The sequence below is a fragment of the Arachis stenosperma genome, chromosome 10, assembly GCF_014773155.1.
Source record: "Arachis stenosperma cultivar V10309 chromosome 10, arast.V10309.gnm1.PFL2, whole genome shotgun sequence".
Lineage (NCBI taxonomy): Eukaryota > Viridiplantae > Streptophyta > Magnoliopsida > Fabales > Fabaceae > Arachis > Arachis stenosperma.
This window is the reverse complement of record NC_080386.1, coordinates 99,061,673-99,083,746: the sequence shown is the minus strand read 5'-3', so window position 1 is coordinate 99,083,746 and position 22,074 is coordinate 99,061,673. Positions and strand designations below refer to the sequence as shown.

General features: G+C 35.7%; 1 long non-coding RNA gene across 1 annotated transcript; it reads right to left on the bottom strand.

Moving 5' to 3' along the window:
* Window positions 1–19,958: 19,958 nt before the first annotated feature.
* Window positions 19,959–21,471, bottom strand: LOC130954620 (uncharacterized). Its single transcript, XR_009076371.1, has 3 exons — window positions 21,433–21,471; window positions 20,671–20,771; window positions 19,959–20,090 (listed from the first exon to the last, which is right to left on the bottom strand). It is a non-coding gene; the product is annotated as an uncharacterized LOC130954620 (long non-coding RNA).
* Between the last annotated feature and the right edge of the window lie 603 nt (window positions 21,472–22,074).

Below are 22,074 nucleotides of genomic sequence, written 5' to 3'. Positions count from 1 at the left end.
GTTGTCCTGGTCGTCTGCCATGGTGATGGGATGACTTCCAGGTTCCCCGGCAACGGCGCCAATGTTCTGAGAGTTACCTGAAACTGTAGGTCGATCTCGGATGAGATTTTCTGTACTGGTTGGAGCTGTTGTGTCCGACTTGTTGATGGTGGCCGGAGCTGCCGTGTCCGACTGGTTGGACTTGGTGGTGATGCTGGTCCTTCGTCACCGGAGGGTGGGGGTACCTGCAAAGGCCTCCGATGCTTAAGTTAGCAAGGGTATTAAGCAGGTTTTTACTAGAATCAGAGTATGAGTTATACCTGGGTGCTCCAGTGTATTTATAATAGTGTGGAGTAACCTTTCTGGAGATAAGATAGTTATCTTATCTTATCTTTGAGTGAAGTCATCTTATCTTTAAGGGGAACCGCCTTATCTTTCTTTAGACTTTGCCGCCTTTAGATTTGGGCTGTGTCCCTTTGTTTGGGCCTGCTTGGGCCTCTTATGGCGATTTGGCCGAGCTCTTTGAGAAGAGGTCGGTAATGGGCCAACCTTCCAAGAGGTCGGTCATGGGCCAACCTTCTAAGAGGTCGGCCAACCCGGTCCTTTATAGCTCGAACCGATGCATGAATAGAATATAATAAGAAAAAAAGGTTAGAAACGATTTGATTTTGACCCAAGCCCTCAGGGACAAAAATGTACTTAACTTTTTTTTATTTACCAATCACGTAAATGTTGGTAAATTAAAAAAAGAAATTGCATATTTACCGACGATAGTAGTGTCAATAAAATATTGAATTAATTTATAATTATTGAATATTACCAACGGTTTAGCCAGTGGTACAACTAATATTTAGTGGATTTATTTTTTTTATTTTGCTGCTGCATCCCTCCCCTTCAACTACCTCCTCATCATGCATCTTTGCCTCGGCATCGCCATTGTCTCCACTACCTCCATCGCCTCCAACCTCTTTACCCTTTCCCTAATTGGACGCATGTGGTTCTCTGGCCTCCACCGCACCTGCGTAGTTCTCGCCCACTGGCGACTTCCTTGTTGACTGGAAGCCGCTCCTCAACATTACTGCCCCTAGCAATACTATTGACATCAATGAAGTTGTTTGGATTAAGAACCCATTGACTTAACGAATTTAATTTTTTTAAAACTCATATTTTGGCAGTTCAAATGAAAATATAAACCATTCATTTTTTTCATTTTCTTTCTTTTTTAATAAAAACATAATTATGATTTGTTTAAGACGTTGCTTGCTTGGCTTAAATTTTTGGAAAATTGAAAATACATTGATAATTTCTAATGTGTTTGTTATAGAAGGTTGGGTTGAATTGAAAGTATAAAAGTAAAAAGATTTATGTGGTGGTGGAGATGGTGGTAAAGGTTGGAGATTAAAACAGTGGTGAAATGGGTTAGGAATTAGGTATAAGGTAGGTTAAGTTAGAAGGGTAGTTAAAAAATTTTGGATAAATTTTTATATTTTGGGTTGTTTTGTCAACCGAAACCCATCTTTCATAAGTACAAAGTTATTTTTATTTTTTCGTGGATAGATTGTTAGCGTTCTTAACATTTACGGGTAAACATTGTAGTTTATCTTTAATGGTGTTCATGGATCAGGTCATATCTGTAGATCCATGGTAATTATCTGCAATTGATTCACAAATTGCGGATATGATTTGATCCGTACCCTTAAACGATCTAATTGCGGATATGTAGTATATAACCATGGATCCAATCTGTAAATCCACAGATTCTCATATTAATAATTAGAAAAAAATAAGTAATATATATATATATATATATATATATATATGTTACTTCAGCCTTCACAATCCTAATTTCACATTTCACCATATTTTCGACACTACAACCAATCACTCTCAAGTCTTACCAACACTCAGAGATGAGAGACCCCTAAATCAACTACTCCTTCTTACCTGAACACCATTGGAAACTACTCATCAGAGATCCCTCATTATTCCTTGCTCTTCGTCGCATTCTCGTTGCTCCTTCTTCAGTAGTCATGGTCTGAGTCTATGGCTCTCGCCGCCTCTTGTTCTCGCCACGTTCTCGGCATCAGTCGTACTTAGTTCTTGCCACATTGTTGTTTTCCCCTCTTCATCGGGTTCTTGCCGCTCCTTCTTTAGTGATCGTGGTCCGTGGTTCAAACGTTCTCGCCGCCACGCGTTCTCATCACATTTTCTCCATCAGTCATACTCAGTTTCTGCCATATCATCGTTCGTCCTTCTTCATCACATTCTCGACATTTGAAAGTTGTGAATAATCCTATTATGTTTTTTTAAAGAACTATGATGTTGTTATTGTTTATATGAGATGCTATTGTTCTGAGATTCTAAATCTAAGGTGTCGGAATGGTTTGTTTGCTTGTAGGATTGTGTTGTCTGGAATGGCTGATAAGCTAGTAGTTACAAACAACACAAGTGGGTTTGAGGTGGAGAACATGTTAGAGTATAATTAGGATCAATTAGATCAATTAGCATTATTTAACATATCTGAATATTTATTATAGTATATTATATCTTTGTTATTTTGATTCTCTTAGCACCTATAAATACCTTCTTATATATCATTTTAGACAACTTGAATACACTCAAACATTTTTTCTATTCTTCTCTCCTAACTTTATAACATGGTATCAGAGTCATGGTATCCCCCTTAAGATGGATAAGTTGATTTTATTTTGGTGAAATCACCGTACTTTTCATACTTTTCTTCTACGCCATTTTTTCTTGTCTTTTGTCACTTTTTTATGTTTTTTCACCTCACCGACTACCTTATCCTCTCTGTCTTGTATCTTTCTAACTTGAATAAGTCAAACACCATTGTCATTTACTACTTACCTATTCTTATGGAGAAATAATATAGTTTTTGCTTTCCTTGTGGCAATTCCGTATGTGTTCCCTTCTGGCAGTTCTGTCTGCATTTCATTCTGGCAGTTTCGTCTTCGATTCCTTCCGACAGTTCCATCTGTGCTTTCCTTGTGGTAGCGCAGTTCTGTATGTGTTTTCTTGTGGCAGTTCCATCTGCGTTTCTTTGTGGCAGTTTCGCCTGTGTTTCCATCCGGCGTTCTGTCTACGCTTCTTTCTGGCAGTTCCGTCTTTGCTTTCTTCAAGAAATTTCATTTGCATCCGTTCTATCAATTTATGCATTTCTTTTTATTTCATTATTTTAAATAAGTTTCAAACTCAAGTTATCACTTGAGTTTGAGGGAGAATGTTAGAGTATAATTAGGATCAATTAGATCAATTAGCATTATTTAGCCTATCTGAGTATTTATTATAGGATATTACGTTTTTGTTATTTTGATTATTTTAGCACCTATAAATACCCTCTTATATTTTATCAATCCAAACAACTTGAATACACATAAACCTTTTTTTACTGCTCTCTCTCTCTTACCCTTTTTAACAATTCTTACTCCACCAAGTGTTGTTATATCGACACCTTCTGAATCAGCAAGGGAAGAGGAATTTGTTACTAATTCAGCCTCAAGTGATGCTCCTACTTTGGGGATAGAGACACAGATAGGCCAACCAGATAAAAGAAAGGCTAATAGGCCCCCTTCTATTGTTTGTGATTACTTTAAAAAAAGGAAAAGGGAACTAAGTCTCAATATAAACATTGTTTAAAATGGTTACAATGTCATAGTCGTAAGGATAAGACCTCTAACCTAAAAAAAACAATGGAACTTGTGCGAAGAACCTAGAAAATCATGTGTATAACTTCTCATTATATTGATGATGGGTGGATATTTAATAAGAAAATCTTATCTTTTAACTTGATTGCTGATCATACTGGTGCTATCATAGGAAAAGCTTTAGAGAAGTGTTTGAAACATTAGGGTATTCGCAAGCTTTGTGCTGTAACTATAGATAATGCTAGTGAAAACTTTGTTATTGTGAATACTTTGGTTAAAATCATGTGAGAATAGAATGGTTGTACCATGTTGGGTGGAAAATTTGTCCATTTGAGACGTGTTGCCCATACCTTGAACTTAATTATTTGTGATGGTTTAAAAGATTTAAGCTCCTCTATTGCTATGATAAGAACTTCCTATAAGTTTGTGAAGTCCTCTCCATCTAGATTAGCAACCTTTGTGTGCACGAGGCAAACAGTACTAGTGATTAGATGATTATTCTTGATGTACTAACTAGGTGGAATTCCACCTATATGATGTTGGAAGTGGCTGAAAAGTTTGAAAAGGCATCTGCTCGCCTTGCGAGAGAAGATGATCATTTTGAAGGAGATGTTGATGATGATGGGGGGCCTCCTAGTGATAAGGATTGGAGTAGAGCTCGTATTTTCTTACAATTTTTGCAAATTTTCTATCATACAACTCTTTTTCTAGTTCTTTGAATGTCACTTTAAATACTTTTTTCATGTGTTGTGTAAAATATTATGCACTTTGAATAAATGGATTGTGAGTGATGATGGTGTTGCGTGGGATGGCATCAGCTATGAAAGCTAATTTTGATAAGTATTGGGATGATTATGATCACTCTTACATTTCTACTCTTTTTACTTCAAGTGGCAAAGTCAATAATGTAGAACCTATGCACAATTACTCAAGAGGGGGGTGAATTGAGTATTGCAATAACAATGAATCTTTTTACGAAAGTTAAAGACAATATACAAAAGTGTTATTGTACTAGTATTTTTCCAAGAGCTTAACTCAATTGCTAAGCATTTATAAGGAGCTTTTACTTTCCAATAGACACCAACTCAAATAAATTGATCAAGCTTTTCACCAATTGGACTTAAGCCACTCCTTAAGTACTTACGAAGCTACTTTTCGATCACAATTTATTTGCTCAAAGGTAAAAGACAATAATGTTGAAGAGATGAGTTTGGAGAAATGCAAACGCTATTTAGAGTGGTTCGGCACAATCCTTGTCCTACGTCCACTTTCTTTCTCAATCGCAATTGAGAAGTTCCACTATAGCCAAGCTTCAAGGTGCTCGCGCAAAACCTTTTACAATCCGAGTCCTTAGTTTCTAACACCTCACGGTATATGATCACCACTCGTATACTAACCCACTCCACTTAGAGATACCTTCTCTAAGATTTGCCTTGAGTATTTAGTATACCTCTTTGGTATCCTCACCGACTATAGTGTTTATAACTCTTGACTCAACCTTGGAGATCACACTCCAATTTACAAGGTGTACAAGAAAACAATTCTCAAAGAATTGTTGAGATGAAATGGGTACTCTCTAGAAGAGTGTATGATTACAAGTTTAGCACTATTGAACCAATTGATATTGCTCTCTCAAATTGTGTATTATAACACCTTAAAAATGTGTAGAATGAAAGAATATGAACAAGATGGTTTGCAAATGCTCAAAAAATGTGAAATAAGGCTTCAATCCATCCATTTATAGATTCCCCAAACCTTAGAAACGTTAGGGAATTAATGGGATGGAGCCTTTATGTCAAAACTAGCCGTTTTTTATGTTTTTGAATTATTTGCATCGATGCATAACACTTTGCATCGATGCAAATGTGTCTTTGACGCTGAAATTTAAATTTTCAGCTAGGTTGCATCGATGCAAACATCTTTGCATCGATGCAACAAGTCGTTGCATGCTTTGCATCGATGCAAGATGAGTGTGCATCAATGCAAACCTTAAAGAATGGCTTAAAATCACTTCAAAATGCTTAGGATTGATCTCAAACTTGTTGGAGTCAATTCCTATGCTTTTGTACCTTTGAAAACAAGTTTTTAAACCATTTGGCTAGCATCGAATTGCAAGATGTGCATCAAAACATTTTGTGAGTGTGTGTTGAGAGATTTAGCAATTGGTTCTTAACAAGAAGTTACCTAAGTCCTAAGACACTATACTTGTCTTCAAATGTTGTGGACTAGAGTTTCTTGTTGTTGTTGTGTTGCTTTCAACTCTTCATTCCTCAACGTTGAATGTTGGTTGATCTTTCAATCAAGCTTGTTCATTCAATTTGTTTGTTGGTTTGTCTTTCATGTCGTTTGTTGGTTTGTCATTCATCAAAACCTATGAATACAAACTTCACATACAAGCAACATGATTTACAATTTCCCCCTTTTTGATAATGACAAACTAATTTTGAGGATATGTATTTATAAATGATTTTGAAAGCAACAATAATGCACTTTGTTTTATAGAAGGCTTTGGAGAAGACTTCACAAAAGAAAAATTTGCAGAAGTTCCCCCTAAATATGTGCATTTGTTCCCTTAAAGGGCGTTTATCAAGGAAAACGATTTAACTATCAAAGTTTTTTGCTTAGCGGAAGTCTTTTTGAAATCATTGTTTCGCAAATTTTTTTTCTTCTTTTCAAATCCTCAAAAAAAAGTTCAAAACTTCAAATATCCTCAAACTTTTCTTCCCCCTTTTGACATTATCAAAAAGAAAGGAGTTTGAAATGTGTTATAGAAGCATGCATAAAACAATGAATTTTTAAGTTCAATTTCTCTATTAATCTCAAGAATGAGATATTCCCCCTTTCAAAAAGAATTTGATTTCCTCTTTTTATATTTAACAAGCATGCATAATTCCCCCTAAAGAAGTGAAATATATCAAAGCATGCACATTAACTTAAAATAGGGGTACCAAGCCTATTTTGAGTTATTCACTAAATAAGCATACAAGCATTAATCATTAAACAGATATCAAAGTATTTAAACCATAATAGAAATCCTTAGCTTACTAGGAGTTAGTTTAACAATTCATATAATCAAATAAACATAAAGCAATAAAAAGTGACTTGATGAAGAGGAGACAATCAATCTTGGTCTTCATTATCATCACTATCCTCTTCATACGGTAGGTGGATGCTGAAATGCTCATATAAGTCATCAATACGACGATCCAAGCGACCCGTGCGATGATCTACACGAGACACACGACGATTAAGTGCTTCAAGTTGCCTACCATGCTCTATTTCAATCCTTTGGATGTTTTGGTTGATGGATTGTAATTCTCTCATTACATCAACCAAGGAGGGTGGTTCTTGAGCTTGAGGTGCTTGTGGAGGAGCTTGCTCTTGAGGACCTTGTTCATCAACATTTCTTCTTCCCATTTTGTTGAGAAGATGAGTGTTAATACAAGATTGAGGTGGTACTTCCTTGGCAGTTTCATTTGATACATCAATACCAACATAATCAAAGACTTTAGACCATAGGCAAAGGAATCCTAATCCACCATTCCTATCCTTCATCTTGAGCCTAGTCATATGTTGTACTATAAAGTATGGCCAATTAATCTTAATCCCATTTATCATAGCCCACATGACAATCAAATCTTCATCATTTACATTCGCATGCCCGGATATTCTAGGTTGCAATACATAGGTGACTAGATATAACAAAGTTCTATGTTCCGCACTCATTGAATTGCAACTAATTTTTGAGTAAGCTCCTTGTACAAGGTTGAATAAATGCATGGCATTTTCCTTTGAATAACCCCATTCATCAATTTGGGTCTTACCACCTTGAAACAAGTCACCTTGATTTGGCAACTCCCAAATGGTGGCTAACTCATCACCATCTAGCCTATAATCCTTTCTTCCTATCTTGAAGAATAATGTGAAATTTGATTCATCTTCCTCAATAATCTCAATCATGAGTGTACTATAGGCTATGGCAACTAAATCCGGATAATATTTACTCTTAATTTGAACAAAATCCATGAGGCCTTGATGAACTAGAATAGCCTTAAGAGTATCAAACTTATGAATGACAAGAAGGGTCGGATCCAAATACCTCGGAGGAATTTCCTTTCTTCCGGCGAGCCTTGCCTCATAGAATTGAAGATCTTCATTAGAAGCAAAGTACCTTGCCAAAGGATGATCATTTGGAGGTGGAACCACACTTGAAGAGCCTTTTGACTTCTTGATGGTTCTCTTGATTCTAGGCATTGTGCATGATTTTGTTTTATGGGTTTTGTAGAGGAGAATGTGGGGACTTCAAATATGTAATTTGTTTGTAGTGGGTATCAAAGTTTTGTGAGTTGTATGAAGCTATATGTGAGCTTGTTTTGGAGGTTATGGAGGTTTGAATGTGGGGATATGAGTTGTGAGGTTGAAGATGATGAAAAAGTGGGGCTTTGTTGCTCAAAAATACCAAATTCACGTGTTTTTGTGCAATTTGGTCGTGTTTGCATCGATGCAATAGGTTTTGCATCGATGCACATAGCACGTCGTGTGCTTTGCATCGATGCAAGCTTGGTTGCATCGATGCAAAATGCACCATTTTGCCCAAAATCACCAAATTTTCATCCTTTGGTGGTTCTTTCTTCAATCCTTTGAGTTCTATCATGTATATACTCACTTAAACCATTATAAACTTCAATTTGTTGATCCTCCATTGTTTATAATCGTCAAATTCTTCAGTCTACCTCAAGATTAATCACTCATTCATCAACTCATAAACCTACAAAACAATGGCTAATTGGATATCTCCAATGCTTAAGTTAGTAAGAGATACAAAAATAGCAATATAAATACAATGAATTCAAACAAATCATATTAGATTAGAATCCAAGATACCAAGTTCATTTCGGATGTTAAAAAAACTTTCTTTACATAAAGGTTTAGTGAAGATGTCCGCTAGTTGTTTACTAGTTTCGACAAATTCAATAACCACATCACCCTTTTCAACATGGTCTCTTATGAAGTGATGTCTAATCTCAATATGCTTGGTTCTTGAATGTTGAACCAGATTCTTGGTTAAATTTATTGCACTAGTATTATCACATTTGATAGGAATGTGATCAAGCATGAGTCCATAGTCCATAAGTTGTTGTTTCATCCATAAAATTTGGGCGCAACAACTACCGGCGGCTACATACTCGGCTTCGGCGGTAGACAAGGCTACACTTACTTGTTTCTTACTATGCCATGAAACAAGAGAGTTTCCTAGCAAGTGACAAGTGCCGCTAGTGCTTTTCCTATCCAATTTGCAACCGGCAAAATCGGAATCGGAATAACCAATCAAATCACAAGTGGATCCTTTCGGATACCACAATCCAACATTTAATGTTCCTATGAGATACTTCATAATCCTTTTTACCGTACTTAAGTGAGATTCCTTAGGATTAGCTTGGTATCTCGCACACATGCATACACTAAACATGATATCTGGCCTACTTGCCGTTAGATAAAGTAATGATCCTATCATGCCTCTATACTTCTTTATATCTATGCTTTTACCTTGTTCATCTTTATCAAGGTAGCAAGTAGTGCTCATTGGTGTGTCCATTGCCTTAGCATTGTCCATTCCAAATCTTTTGAGCAGTTCCTTGCAATATTTGGTTTGGCTAACGAAAGTTCCTTCTTTTCCTTGTTTGATTTGCAAACCAAGGAAGAAGTTGAGTTCGCCCATCATGGACATTTCAAATTCACTTTGCATGAGGTTTGAGAAAAACTTGCAAAGTGATTCGTTAGTTGAACCAAATATTATGTCATCGACATAAACTTGTATCAAAAGGATATTTTTGTTTTCTATCAAGATAAATAAAGTTGTATCAACCTTCCCTCTTCTAAAACCCTTTTCTATTAAAAACTTGCTCAAACGTTCATACCAAGCTCTTGGAGCTTGTTTAAGACCATAAAGAGATTTCTTGAGTTTAAAAACATGATTAGGATTTTCATAATCCTCAAAACCGGGAGGTTGTTCAACATATACTTCTTCTTTAATGAAACCATTAAGAAAGGCACTCTTAACATCCATTTGATAAAGTTTGAAGTTATAAGAGGATGCAAAAGCAAGTAACATTCTAATTGCTTCTAATCTAGCTACGGGAGTATAAGTTTCGTCATAATCAATGCCTTCCTCTTGATTATAACCTTTAGCTACTAATCTAGCTTTGTTTCTAACAATTGTACCATTTTCATCAAGTTTATTTCTAAAAACCCATTTTGTTCCTACAATTGTTTGATTACTTGGTTTAGGCACCAATTCCCAAACGTCATTTCGTTTGAATTGGTTAAGCTCCTCTTGCATTGCCATAGCCCAATGTTCATCATCAATTGCGGACTCAATGGTAGATGGTTCAATTTGAGAAACAAAAGCACTATATGCAAATAAATTTCTAAAAGTGGATCGAGTTGTTACCCCTTTCGAAACATCACCAATGACGTTGTCTAGAGGATGATCCTTTGAAGTACGCCAATCCTTTGGAAGTGCATTTATTTGTGCTTGTGATGGTTCAATTTCTTCAACTTGAACACTATCCTTTGTTGAGCTTGTAGAGGCTTCATTTAAACCTTTTTCTTTGTCTTCACCATTCAAATTTAGTGAATCAAAGTTTTCTACATTTTCATCAAAATCTTTTCTAGCACAATAACGGTTAGTTTCATCAAAAGCGACATGAATACTTTCTTCCATAGTCATGATGCGTTTATTATATACTCTAAAAGCTTTGCTAGTTAAAGAATAGCCTAAGAAGATTCCTTCATCAGCCTTAGCATCAAATTTGCCTAAGTTATCTTTTCCATTATTTAGAATAAAGCATTTACAACCAAAGACGTGAAGGTGGAAAATATTTGGCTTTCTTCCTTTGTACAATTCGTACGGTGTTTTCTTAAGAATAGGTCGAATGATAATCCTATTCATAACATAACACGCGGTACTAACCGCATCCGCCCAAAAGTACTTAGGAATATTAGCCTCATTGAGCATAGTTCTTGCCATTTCTTCTAAATGACTATTTTTCCTTTCAACCACACCATTTTGTTGTGGTGTTCTAGGAGAGGAAAAATTATGCTCAATGCCATTTTCTTCACAAAAAGTTTCAAAAAGATTGTTTTCAAATTCTCCACCATGATCACTTCTAATAGATGATATATGCAAATTCTTTTCATTTTGAATAACTTTGGCTAATCTTTTGAATGCTCGAAATGCATCACTCTTGTTTGCTAGGAACAAGGTCCATGTAAATCGAGAGTAATCATCAACAATAACTAAAGCATAGTAATTGCCACCAAAGCTCATAGTCCTAGAAGGACCAAATAAATCCATGTGCAAACGTTGTAATGGCCTTGTTGTTGAAACAATGTTTTTGGATTTAAAAGAGGCCTTTACTTGTTTTCCCTTTTGACATGCGTTGCAAAGGACGTCTTTTTCAAAACGTAGCTTTGGTAAGCCAATTACTAACTCTTTAGAGACCAACTTGTTAAGATGGTTCATGTTAGCATGAGCTACTCTACGATGCCATAACCAAGTTTCATCATTTTTACTAACAAGGCATTTCACATCATTTGAGGAGACTTCATTTAGATTAATCATGTATACATTGTCAACACGGTGCCCAATTAGCACAATTTCATTAGTGTCTTGCCTTTTTATCAAACAACATTTTGAATCAAAGGTGACTAAGTTTCCTTTGTCACAAAGTTGGCTAACACTAATGAGATTATGTTTGAGACCTTTGACAAGTATAACATTATCTATGGAGGTAGAAGGATTTTTACCAACTTTTCCAACGCCGATTACTTTGCCGGTGTTGTTGTCTCCATAGATCACGTTTCCTCCGTTTGTAGGCTCTATTGCGGTGAATTTTGATTCATCACCGGTCATGTGTTTGGAGCATCCACTATCAACATACCAATTTGTATCCTTAGCTCCAACACGTACCTACAAAATAATTAAAATTGGGATTTTGGTACCCAAGTGAATTTGGGTCCTTGATGGTTAGTATGAGCATAATGCCCATAAGGTGCCCATCTCGTATCTTGACTATGAAAGTTTATATGTTTAATTCTAGTAAAGCATACGGGTGCTATATGACCTACTTTATTACAATAATGACATATGACATTTGGATTATGCATCCTATGCATGTTTCTAAATGGTTGCCTAGGTTGTTTCCTAAATGCAACATCTTTTGATCTATATGCATTGTGATTATAATTTCTAAATGAAGCATGTTGAGGAGGATGTTTAAAGGCTTCATTCCTTTTAGGCATGCTTACCTTTTGGGCTTGCGGTTGCCTAATAGGAGTTTTAGCATTTTTAAATTTTCCTTTTTCAAAACCCAAACCTTCCTTATTATGAACATGCTTTTGGTTTTTCAACATTTTATCTAAGTTCTTTGAAGATTCATTGAACTTAGCTAAAGTGTTCTTAAGATTTGTAATTTCATTTTCATGCATTTTACAAGATTTGTATGGATCACTACTTGTGCTACACTTATCTTTTCCAAGATTGATATTCTCGTTTTTCAACATCTCATTTTGTTTTAAAGGCTCCATATTCTTTTTCTTTAGGAGAGAATAATCTTGGGTAAGTTTTGTGTACACCTCAAGTAAGGCATCATATTCATCTTGTAAATTAAAAGAAGTGGAGTTGTCATCACTAACCTTTTCTTCGCTTGCCATTAAGCAAAGATTTGCATCCTCGTCGTCATCGGAGTCGGATTCATCCTCGTTCTCCCATGATATGTATGCTTTCTCCTTCTTCTTAAATTTCTTGTTTTTGTCCTCCTTTTGAAGTTTTGGACAATTGGGTTTGATGTGTCCAACTTCTCCACACTCATAGCATTTTGGTACCTTTGTTTTGCTTTTGAAATTTTTCTTCATTGCAAACTTATTGAATCTTTTTAATAAGAGTGCAAATTCTTCATCTCCTTCTTCTTCATTATCATCACCCTCTTCTTGCAGTGATGTTGTTTTAAGGGCGAGACTTTTCTTCTTGCTTTCTTCACCTTTTTGTCTATTTAGCATAGTCATTTCATAGGTGAGTAGATTACCTCGTAGTTGATCAAATGTAAGTTGATCATAGAGCCTTCCTTCCACAATGGCGTTTACTTTGGAGTTCCATTTTGGTGTAAGGCTTGTAAGCACCTTGGTCACAATTTGTTTATCATTGTACTTTGTGCCAAGCATGCTTAGATTGTTGAAGATCTTGGAGAGTCTTTCAAGAGCTTCTTCAAAGCTTTCTTCGTCTTTCATTTTAAAATTTTCCCATTCATGAACCAACATAAATACCTTTGATTCTTTAACGTGGTCGGTTCCTTCGTAAGTGATTTGGAGTTTATCCCAAATCTCTTTAGCGGTTTCACATGTAGAGATCTTCATATAATCATGCTCGTTGAGTGCACAATGAATGAAGTTGATGGCTTTATCATTTATTGCCACTTTCTTCCAATCATCGTCACTATATTCATCTTCTCCTTTCGGTACTTGCTTTAAGACGGAGGCTTCTCCTTCTTTAGCGCTTGTTGTCTTTGTTGGAATGTGATTTCCATTCTCAATCACTTTCCAAATTCTCACATCTTGAGAACGGATCCAAATTCTCATCTTATTTTTCCAATAAGAGTAATTTGTTCCGCTAAAAAGAGGAGGTCTAGCGGTTGAGTTACCTTCGCTAGTGTTGTTGTTGTTAAAGCCTGTGCTTGCCATGATCTTTTTCCTTAAACGGTTAAGTCTTTCAAAGGGTTAAGCTCTGATGCCACTTGTAGAACCTATGCACAATTACTCAAGAGGGGGGGTGAATTGAGTATTGCAATAACAATGAATCTTTTTACGAAAGTTAAAGACAATATACAAAAGTGTTATTGTACTAGTATTTTTCCAAGAGCTTAACTCAATTGCTAAGCATTTATAAGGAGCTTTTACTTTCCAATAGACACCAACTCAAATAAATTGATCAAGCTTTTCACCAATCGGACTTAAGCCACTCCTTAAGTACTTACGAAGCTACTTTTCGATCACAATTTATTTGCTCAAAGGTAAAAGACAATAATGTTGAAGAGATGAGTTTGGAGAAATGCAAACGCTATTTAGAGTGGTTCGGCACAATCCTTGTCCTACGTCCACTTTCTTTCTCAATCGCAATTGAGAAGTTCCACTATAGCCAAGCTTCAAGGTGCTCGCGCAAAACCTTTTACAATCCGAGTCCTTAGTTTCTAACACCTCACGGTATATGATCACCACTCGTATACTAACCCACTCCACTTAGAGATACCTTCTCTAAGATTTGCCTTGAGTATTTAGTATACCTCTTTGGTATCCTCACCGACTATAGTGTTTATAACTCTTGACTCAACCTTGGAGATCACACTCCAATTTACAAGGTGTACAAGAAAACAATTCTCAAAGAATTGTTGAGATGAAATGGGTACTCTCTAGAAGAGTGTATGATTACAAGTTTAGCACTATTGAACCAATTGATATTGCTCTCTCAAATTGTGTATTATAACACCTTAAAAATGTGTAGAATGAAAGAATATGAACAAGATGGTTTGCAAATGCTCAAAAAATGTTAAATAAGGCTTCAATCCATCCATTTATAGATTCCCCAAACCTTAGAAACGTTAGGGAATTAATGGGATGGAGCCTTTATGTCAAAACTAGCCGTTTTTTATGTTTTTGAATTATTTGCATCGATGCATAACACTTTGCATCGATGCAAATGTGTCTTTGACGCTGAAATTTGAATTTTCAGCTAGGTTGCATCGATGCAAACATCTTTGCATCGATGCAACAAGTCGTTGCATGCTTTGCATCGATGCAAGATGAGTGTGCATCAATGCAAACCTTAAAGAATGGCTTAAAATCACTTCAAAATGCTTAGGATTGATCTCAAACTTGTTGGAGTCAATTCCTATGCTTTTGTACCTTTGAAAACAAGTTTTTAAACCATTTGGCTAGCATCGAATTGCAAGATGTGCATCAAAACATTTTGTGAGTGTGTGTTGAGAGATTTAGCAATTGGTTCTTAACAAGAAGTTACCTAAGTCCTAAGACACTATACTTGTCTTCAAATGTTGTGGACTAGAGTTTCTTGTTGTTGTTGTGTTGCTTTCAACTCTTCATTCCTCAACGTTGAATGTTGGTTGATCTTTCAATCAAGCTTGTTCATTCAATTTGTTTGTTGGTTTGTCTTTCATGTCGTTTGTTGGTTTGTCATTCATCAAAACCTATGAATACAAACATCACATACAAGCAACATGATTTACAATTTCCCCCTTTTTGATAATGACAAACTAATTTTGAGGATATGTATTTATAAATGATTTTGAAAGCAACAATAATGCACTTTGTTTTATAGAAGGCTTTGGAGAAGACTTCACAAAAGAAAAATTTGCAGAAGTTCCCCCTAAATATGTGCATTTGTTCCCTTAAAGGGCGTTTATCAAGGAAAACGATTTAACTATCAAAGTTTTTTGCTTAGCGGAAGTCTTTTTAAAATCATTGTTTCGCAAATTTTTTTTCTTCTTTTCAAATCCTCAAAAAAAAGTTCAAAACTTCAAATATCCTCAAACTTTTCTTCCCCCTTTTGACATTATCAAAAAGAAAGGAGTTTGAAATGTGTTATAGAAGCATGCATAAAACAATGAATTTTTAAGTTCAATTTCTCTATTAATCTCAAGAATGAGATATTCCCCCTTTCAAAAAGAATTTGATTTCCTCTTTTTATATTTAACAAGCATGCATAATTCCCCCTAAAGAAGTGAAATATATCAAAGCATGCACATTAACTTAAAATAGGGGTACCAAGCCTATTTTGAGTTATTCACTAAATAAGCATACAAGCATTAATCATTAAACAGATATCAAAGTATTTAAACCATAATAGAAATCCTTAGCTTATTAGGAGTTAGTTTAACAATTCATATAATCAAATAAACATAAAGCAATAAAAAGTGACTTGATGAAGAGGAGACAATCAATCTTGGTCTTCATTATCATCACTATCCTCTTCATACGGTAGGTGGATGCCGAAATGCTCATATAAGTCATCAATACGACGATCCAAGTGACCCGTGCGATGATCTACATGAGACACACGACGATTAAGTGCTTCAAGTTGCCTACCATGCTCTATTTCAATCCTTTGGATGTTTTGGTTGATGGATTGTAATTCTCTCATTACATCAACCAAGGAGGGTGGTTCTTGAGCTTGAGGTGCTTGTGGAGGAGCTTGCTCTTGAGGACCTTGTTCATCAACATTTCTTCTTCCCATTTTGTTGAGAAGATGAGTGTTGATACAAGATTGAGGTGGTACTTCCTTGGCAGTTTCATTTGATACATCAATACCAACATAATCAAAGACTTTAGACCATAGGCAAAGGAATCCTAATCCACCATTCCTATCCTTCATCTTGAGCCTAGTCATATGTTGTACTATAAAGTATGGCCAATTAATCTTAATCCCATTTATCATAGCCCACATGACAATCAAATCTTCATCATTTACATTCGCAATGGCTAGCATCGAATTGCAAGATGTGCATCAAAACATTTTGTGAGTGTGTGTTGAGAGATTTAGCAATTGGTTCTTAACAAGAAGTTACCTAAGTCCTAAGACACTATACTTGTCTTCAAATGTTGTGGACTAGAGTTTCTTGTTGTTGTTGTGTTGCTTTCAACTCTTCATTCCTCAACGTTGAATGTTGGTTGATCTTTCAATCAAGCTTGTTCATTCAATTTGTTTGTTGGTTTGTCTTTCATGTCGTTTGTTGGTTTGTCATTCATCAAAACCTATGAATACAAACTTCACATACAAGCAACATGATTTACAAATAAGCCATCTTTAAATTATCTATTGCTTGTTGCTATTTTCCTTAATCTTCAGTATGAAGGTGAAAAGTCTTTAAGGATCTTCAGAAAATTGAAGGATATTATTCTAAATTATTTGAGCAACATAGCATACGAAATCCGCGCCCCCCAAAGATACTCAAGATACTAGTTTTTCTTCTGATACTATGAGCAAGTGGAAACAAATACAGTGAATAAATAATGACATGTTATCATGTCATGTTTTTCTATGCTTTTTCATATAAAAATTTGATGATTAATGCTTAAATATTGCATTCTTTTGTGCTTAAATGGTATATTTTCTTGATCTTTTGATTTTATAAATTTTTGTAGGAAATAAGTGGAAAAAGAAGCAAAATAGCACAAAACAAGCTAAAAAGAAGAAAAGAGAAATTTTGGGACACACTTTAAAATTTGAGCACGTTTTGGAACTTTAGGCCATGCTTTTAAAAGCGTGGCCCATGACCATGGAGCCTTGACATTAGCATCATGAATTATCATGCATGCATGCATTTAATGACCGCACCAATACTGAAAGCATGCATAAAATACATGAAACGTTAATTAATTAAGCCAATAAATGCCATGGCCAATGAAAGCATTCAAACTTTAATTTCTAATGCAATTAACGTCAATGCACTAAGCATTATTAATTAAAGCCATGCATTGCAATTGGCAAATGAGTGCTTTAATGTTAATGCATTAAGCTTTATTAAAGTAAATGCAAGCATGCATGTAACATTGCAATATGAAGCAAGGGAGCGTCCAAGTAAGCCAAAGCTAGTAGTGTTGCGTTGGCTTTAATAACCGAGCGCTACATCATTGATAGGCCAAGGAAAAACAACGTCACTACAAGAAAAACACCCATTCAGGTACACTTAAAAAGTGTAGCCAAAAGTGAAAAAAGATGATGCCTTAGGCTACGGCTACGCTTTTTGGGCTACGGCTACGCTTTTTGGGGTGATTTCTATTCAGCCGTTGCCTATTCTCAAAGGCTACGCTTTTCTGCACCAAGGGGTACGCTTTTGGTGTTTGGAAATAGGGTACGCTTTTCAAGTGATGTTGTTCAGGACCAAAGGCTACGCTTTTCAGCTTCCATTTTTATCAGAATAGGCTACGCTTTTCAGTGCAACTACATCACCTGTAAAGCGTAGCCACATTGTATACCATGGCTACTATTTATAAGTGTAGCCTTAGGTCCCTCTTTTTTTTCTTTTCTTTTTTTGTATACAATAGCTACTGTATATAAGTGTAGCCTTAGGTCCCTCATTGTTTTTTTTTTTATTTTTTGTATATATATATATATTAATTTTTTTCTAAAACCTAATATTTAATAATATAATTATATATATAATCCTATATTTTTAATTAAATTAGTAAAATATTATAAAATAAAAATAAATACATAATAATACAATCCAATATTCTTTAAATAATAAAAATTATCCTTAAACAAAATCTAGGTTGCCATAATAAATTTGCAGCCATAAGATCTTCTATTTGGGAATAATACAAATTATTTCTCTAAAAATAAAATTTATTTCTCTAAAAATAAATTACTTCAAAATCAATTGTACATGTACAGGGCGAGGTGGTTGTCTTTCTTTTTGTAGATCAGATGTTGGTACTGCCTGTTCCGATTGAGGCCTGGCTGACTAACTTTAGCGCATTTCCTTGTTTGAGAGTATTTCCTTGTTTGAGAGTATGCTTCTAATAATCCTTGCACTACCTTTATGCCTCTGATTCTGCTTCAGAGGTGTTGAGCCAACAATTGGTTTGGCTGAAGATGTTACATTATTCTCCTCTAATAAACTATCTAAATCAGACCCCTGCACAATAAGAAACCCATCAAAATATGAAGTGATAGCATGATCATATATGATAAGTCCATAAATCACAATAAAAGGAACCAAAGAACAATCCATGCCAGAACTTATAGTGTATTCCTGATTCATCATATTCCATGTCATGAGCAATAAGGCAGCATATTAAAGGAAAATAATCCCCAAAGTCACTTTAGTATGAACCATTATGCCAATAAAATGATATGCATCATAATAGCATCTATAAGTAGTGCTTTCTCTATAGTACATTGACCTTTTTATCATTAACTGACAAGTAATAAACAAGTGCCATCCGTGAATCTTAATAAATTAGTTAATCTCTCTCCTCGTCGTTTCATGAGCCACTAAGGTTACATTGAAACCAACATTTATCAACAACTCCAACTAGTAAAAGGATGATTTAAGGATACTATCATCCACGAGAACATTCAAATAGAATGAATAAATTAAATTAATTAAAATTTAGGCGATAATTGCAGAAAATCAGATCAAGATGCATCTGATTGATACAAACTAGACATGATCAGTGGCAACTTATTGACATTGACGTCACAACATAAAGAAGCAGAATTTTAAAGTTGTTTTCCATCAGAGTAAGAACAGTAAATAAAACTTCTTTCAAAGCAATTCAAGTAAGGTTTGTCCACACTGCATAAAATTGTCAGCACTTAGATCTTTTATGATTAAAAATGATAATTTATTCTAAATAGGAAAAGGGTAAAATGCGATGGCTGCTCTCTAGTCTTGACATTAGACAATAATACACACAATACTTCTCTGTTTTGATATTTGCAATAGTATATTTTAAATTTTTAATGAATTTCTAGTGCAATTTAAAGTTATATAATACTTAATATTTCTATAGATTGTAAGCTGTGGTATTAATTTCTTTTATAAACACAGCACTAACAAAGTCAATGCAAACATTAAAAAAATAAAGTGTTGTATATAATTTAACTTTAACCTCAGAAAAGTGTCAGTGCAATTTATACAAAGGAAAAGGGATTGAAGTTACTAACCGTTTTCTCGTACCACTCTTTGGTCAAGAAAAGTTTGATTCCATGAACAATCAACGAGACATAGACAATGACAAAGAGATGATGTGAGTACCAAAATGCATTGAAGCCAGTTAGACTGTTGAGTGGTTTAGGAAGCTTAACCCTGTTTCTCCTGAATCAAGGTGCGGCTTGTACTTTTGAGGGCTTGTACGAAGGAGGCAAGGGAAGTCGCAAGAAAGATGAAAAATTGCATGTATTTCAACACCAATTGCTACTGCCACAGCTATCACCTGCAAGAACAACAACAAATATACCCTCACTTTATTTGTACTACTAACTTTATTTAAATGGTGACACATTTATTGAGCAAGGGAATCTTTCCTTGAGAAGCAAATTTGCCACTTCTAATTCATGAAACACTCCAAATATTCTTCATACTCTTTTGGCAATTTGACTTGTGAAAACACACAAGTCCCAACAAATATTTGGGGCAAGTGAAAAATATTACCTTGTGGAAGTTAAGGTTGTCATCAAAAGGAACCATGATGCCAAGCTTGGTCTTATTCCTCATCCAAGTAATAGTGTTCGGCAAACTGGTAACAAGATAATAGCCATGTTCAATTTAAGTGTCTCAGCTGCACCTTTGGCCATGCATGCACAATACCCCATAACATGATATACATCTTTTCTCCTTCTATAGTGTATGAATTTGTAGGCAAATAAACCTAAAATCACACAAATCCACAGTGCCATAACCCAAGTTCTTTGCTATATCAAATTATGTTATCGACTTAGTTATTAGTAGTTATTAGAATGTACTACCCCTCCCTTAACTCACAGCGCATATATAATAACAATGGCACTGCAGTGTCTTGATAAATTTTGTGGCAACTTTTTTCTCTCTGTTCTGAGTTTGCGTGAGAGACTGCAATATGAGATTCTATTTGATGGTGAGTGTGTATCTTCAAATCACACATGTAGATAATTTATTATGTCATGGCAAGATATATATGCATATAGTCTCTCTAGCTTATAACACATAACCCTCTTCATGCATATGTGAAATTGATGTGTTTAAAGATTCGATCTCACATGCTAATTTCATCATTCCAGCCTAGAGAGTCTTGTTTTTTAGTGTATTACGTAATGAAAGCCAAGATAAATCCAAGATAAATCCTAAAAAGTTAAAACCCCAACACCAACAAGCATGGTTAACAGAACTGAAACGGCACTAACAGAGTCACCTTTTTTACCTAAATAAATGATTATAGAAAAAATTAATGAAATTGCATAATAAAATCATACATCTGAAGAGCTAACATGGCGAGGGGTGATAGAGCCTCCAATCTGCACCAGTCCATCAGCGGTGAACAATGTAATTCTATCCTCATGAACCCATTGAATTTCTGAGAAATCATTGAAACAAATTAGCAATATAGTACTTAGCAAATAAATTACACCCTTTGGGTGCGGCCCTTCTCGGGACCCTGTGTGAACGCGGGATGCTTGTGAACCAGGCCGCTTTTTTTTTTTTTACTTAGCAAATAAATCTCATCAGCATAAAAGAGCAGTATATCATTTTCCAAAATGCAGACTCTGATGAAGGTAATCTCAGTTATCGATCAATTAAAACTTAAAAAGTACCAAATGCCATGAATCCAAAAAGCACTGCACCCTTCAATAACCTAAAAATCCTCTGAAAGTTTATAAATTATACTTGAAGAATACCTAACTCAACTAAAGCAGCAAAATCACTAGGCCTCGAAGAAACAAAATAACCATAACTTAGAATACATAAACATCGAAAAGAAGAAGCAAAAGCTCTACCATTTCATTTCAACAAAAATTTTAATTTTCAAGATTGCAGCTCAAATATTCTAAAAAAGCACACACATTTGAATATTATATATATATATATATAAATATGTTTCACAACTTGCACAATCACAACTAGCGCTGCAAAATCAAATTTCGCAATTGAAATGAACTTTAATTACAACAATCAGTGAAAGGGAAATCCAGCTATTTGAATGAAATTTCAGGAAAAAGAAGGCAGTAGCAACTCACCCCCGCTAGTGGCTCCAATCGCAGCAACTCCAAATCGACGGAAGCTCAGTGACAATCGTGGCTCCAGCGACAAGCCCTTGTAGCGGTGGCGACAGATCGACGGCTCAGGGTGAGGGAAGCTCGACGGCGCACAGCGACACGAGCACGACAGCGGCTCCTCGCAGCTTCGTGGGTAGCTCCTCTCGAATCTGTCTCTCTCTCTCTCTCTCTCTCGCAAGTGTGACACGACGGTGGCATTCGACGGCAGGGAGGACGACTTTCCGCAGCTCTGAAGGTGGCAATAGCTGCAGCGGCGCTGCGGTGGTGACGGCTGAGCAGGCCTTTCCTCTCTGCTCTTCTTCTCCCGATCCCTCTTCTCTCTACAGTGGCTGCTTTTGTTTGTTACGTTGAAGAAGGGTGAGGTTGCGGCTGTTAGGGTTAGGAATTGGGGAAATTAGGATTTTCTGAGTTAATTTGGGGATTTTGGGATTTAGGGTTAGAAATTAGGGATGTTACAGTGAGTGGTGATAGCGTAGAGTCTTCTCTGATTTGGGGGTGATGAGTGGTGATGGTGCAGAGTCTTCTCTTGGTTGGGGGTGGCACGAAGAAGGGAAAAGACAAGGTGGGTTTTATGATTTCAATTTATTTGGCTAAGTGTTTGTA